This window comes from Strongylocentrotus purpuratus, unplaced genomic scaffold, assembly GCF_000002235.5.
Source record: "Strongylocentrotus purpuratus isolate Spur 01 unplaced genomic scaffold, Spur_5.0 spur5_contig_198, whole genome shotgun sequence".
Classification (NCBI taxonomy): Eukaryota; Metazoa; Echinodermata; class Echinoidea; order Camarodonta; family Strongylocentrotidae; genus Strongylocentrotus; species Strongylocentrotus purpuratus.
The window spans coordinates 8,019-12,027 of record NW_022144844.1 but is presented as its reverse complement, the minus strand read 5'-3'; positions in this window follow the sequence as shown (position 1 = coordinate 12,027).

Genomic DNA, 4,009 nt, shown 5'->3' with positions numbered 1-4,009 from the left:
CCACCGACATCCATGCAAGCATCGCAAGGCTGACTTTGCTGACAGCAGTCTTTTAGAAGCTGAACGGACCATCAAGAGAGGCTTGGAACAATCCACCGATGAAAGTATTCCCAAAGCATGGTTGCAGTTTTATGAAATCCTTGTCACACTAGAACTTAAGTCTCAACGAACCAATACAACAATCAGTGATCTTATATTCTCAAAGTGGGATTTGCAGTCCAGCAGTAAACATCACAAGGAAGTACAGGCTCCCGAAGAAGATCTTGCATCGCAGTTTGACCAACTGCACTTGGGGACAAGTCAGCAAGCGCCAGACACAGTTCCAAGACTCAGTGTTCTCTGAAAGAATGCAGAGACCTGAGGTCTCTCGGAAACGCTCTGAAAAAGTGACTGAGCCTGGTATCTTTTGTGATATCAGCGATGATGATGATTCTAACGGCGTCCCGAACATGGGCGGTTTTGCCTCTGCCAAAGTACTAAGAAACAACGGCAAGTGACCAAAGCAACACCACATAATCTAGGGTTGAGTTCCAAGAAAGGAGCCCTGATGTTCAGCGTGAGGAAGAAAAGACCTGCCAAGAAAGTTTGTCCAGGATGAAGTGACACCTCTCAATTCAGCCGCACTGAGCGCTTCGATTTTGACGAGCCAAGCCCCTCGGAGACCAAGAAGAAAGGAACACGAGGGAGACCCGGCAGAAGTGCAAAAGCCACTGCTAAACGAATGCCAAGATCATCAATTTGTTCGATTTCTGATGTTGATGAGTTTTTCGAAGAGGAAATAAGACAAAGAACTGCAAGACTGCCACGGGATCAAAGAGACGGACAGCCAAAAATCAGTGAGGATCAATCTGGATTCTGAGAACTTACCGAATCCACTTGAAACTGAAGACTTACAGGAGGAACCTGCTTCATCAAAACCTTCAAGGAAATCTAAACAACCAACAGGAGTAAACGTGGACAGCACGGCTAAACCTAGGCGGGGTCGGAAACCCAAACCAACGGACACAGAACCATCTGAACCATCGACGTCACGATCCCGCCGTGGCCGGAAACCAAACACGAGAATCTGCGGTCAGAGGTCGTGACCCGGGTCAGCGATGATATACTTCAGGCTCCACTCTCAACCTCCCTGGAGCTTGAATCCCCGGTGAAGATGCGCCCACCGTCCCTCCAAAGCCTAATCTTAGTGACCTTCATTTCAACTTTGAAACACCCAATCTTCTAGGAACATACCCACCCCGAACCCTCTCCCCAACGGTACCTCCCTTGTCCTCCAAGATCTGGATGAGATCGAAATCCACGTGCAGGTGTGAATCGGACTCAGACGAATCCAAAACCGCCATCACCATTTGTCGGAAAACAGCCAGGAAACCTGCTGCCTCGAGAAGGAAGACTGGTAAACGGTGTACCGTGGAGGATACGGAGGTGTTAAGAGGGGCAAAGAACACAGCTGTGGACGCTGAGTCAACAAGGAAAAAACCGCAACCTGCTGCTGTTACTGCTGGCCAAGATGGAATGGCTCGATCAGGATCACTCAAACAAGGTCAGGAGAAAATAAAGTTCATCACTTCTGTGCTTTTGGCTATAAAAGACACTTTCAGCTGAAAAAAATGTTTTTGTGGTTTGCCCCCCCTCATGGTTCAGAAGTGACCAGTGTTCCGATCGTGAAAAATGCATCCAATCACATTCTCTTCTCTTTGATAATGGAGTTTCTTGAGAAATTTGCAATGCTTGAACATGTCACCAAAGTTGTTGTGCCGCTGTGACTGATATTTTAAAGTAGTTACCTGTATATGTGATGCAATCAAGCTACATGGGTTGTTTGTCGACCCTGGTCAACAAAATTTTATTACAGATTTGAAAGAGCACAATCTCAGCATTACTGCTGTGAAAACTGCATGCTGATACCATCTTTAGTTTAAAATTATGGAAGTGGGAACACCAAGAGATGTGATGTGATGAGTGGCCCTTTTTTGGCCTGTATCTCCAAATGAAAATTCCCGACAAACGACTCATGAAGCTTGATCGCATCACATATATTGGAACATGCTTCAATCCCCAATTTTATTCTTTGTTGGTTGCACATGATTTAAGAGCTTCCATGAGGAATAATATCTCAAATTTCTTCTTTAAAATCCAGTCAAATATCAGCCATTCTTTATATTTAATGAGCCTATTTGTCAATTTTCGACAAGCACTGGCCCATGCAAATCCCAATCAGTGGCCAGTTTAGGGTGGCACAAGTTTAACATGATCAGTGCATTTCAAAATTGAATTTTTGTATAGGCCTATTGAATCAATTCCAAGTTGGAATAATCAAATACTAAATTATTTGTAAATGCACAACCCTACAAGACGCACCATTCTAGCCCATGCTAATTTTTTATACTTAGAGGAGCTTTTTTGGTTTTCAACTTTTACAGACACCGGTCTGGCCTCGATTATCGCCCCCCTGGAGCAGATGAACACCCAGGTGCGTCACCGTGCCCCCGCCCTCTTGTATCGCCGTGTGTGCCAGCTGCTAGCCGCCTGCTGTGGGGACAGGGACCCAATCAAGGCGGCTTACTACCTGAGCGAAGCTGCAGCAGTGACCCTCCGACACCAGAAGCTGGCCAGCCTAGCCAAGAAGATGAAGTGAGCACACTTTATACTTGTCTCTTTTTAAACTTGGGAGAAAATTTATGGGTATACCATGTGAAGCGATCAACTCTGAACGAGAAGTGTAGTTCCGACAGGAACAAGCTATAGATGTATATCACCAAATGTAATGGTCTTTACAAAATGGAATATTCAAGAAACCATACATTGTTTGAAAGCCTGATAGTAGGGCTACAGGTGCAAAAATCCCAAGTCTTGAGATACAATAGTTTTGGAGAAAATTCCAGATGTAGGACATGTTTCTTGCTAGCTTATAGAATAAATTAATGTATTGTGAAGTAAAGTTCCGTACCAAGGCCTGTCAGCACTGTGCGGTAGTCCCGTGCTTTATCTCAGAAAAATGTACCTCAAAATTGGATATTCCAGACAAACTCTACATCCTTAGAAAGCTGAATAGATGCAAAATACCCCAAGTCTTTAGCCATTTAATATCTCTTTGTGCAACCTATACAGAGGTTGTTCAATTCTTAATTCTTGTGGGTTTTTTTGTAAATTTGTTTTTGAATTATAGCATTTTTTACTAACGAAAGTAGATTTTTCTGGTGAACAATTTACCACACCTTTTCCCAGACACATGTATATGGACTCATGCTCATGTATATGTGCAAGTACCCCCTCAACGGTTACAAAGGGAGAGTTGAGTTAGACCACTGGGAGGAACATTCGAACGCATTGCAGACAGCGCCAGACGCTCATACCAAGATGCCACTCGTTTGTGCAGCTTCAGTATGAAATTAGTCGTACTTCGCTCGCCAAACCATGTTTCCCTCCCGTGGGAAGTGTCGCGGAGTGTCATGGCCAAGCGGTTAAGAGCACCGGACTCAAGCTCTGGTGTTTCTGATCAGCAGAGTGTGGGTTCGAGTCGCGGTCTTGACACTTGTGTCCTTAAGCAAGACACTTAACCATAATTGCTTCGTCCTTCGGGCGGGACGTAAAGCCGCAGGTCCCATGCGTTGTATAATGCACATAAAAGAACCCAGTATTTATCCTCCTGCATATATGTATTTAACCTCATACATAAGAGGCTGCACTTTCAAGCAAGGAAGGGCTCTCAATAGTTGTTACATAGCGCCATCTACGCTCGTGCATGGAGTCCATTGCTTTTTACCATAACCCGTTCCTCTTCAAGTGTTTTGGTTTCATGTCTTACGTGATGCAGGAAACTGAAGAAAGAGATTGACGCGGAACCTAGCGTCCAGAACCTAGCCGAATCCCTGGCCACGATGGCACTGGATTGTAACAGCAAGGATGGCCAGACACACAAGGCCAGCCTGCAGCATCTTGTCAACCAGAGAGGCTTGTTTACATTCAGTCAGGACCCTGCAGGGGACACCCACCTTGATGTGGTGCA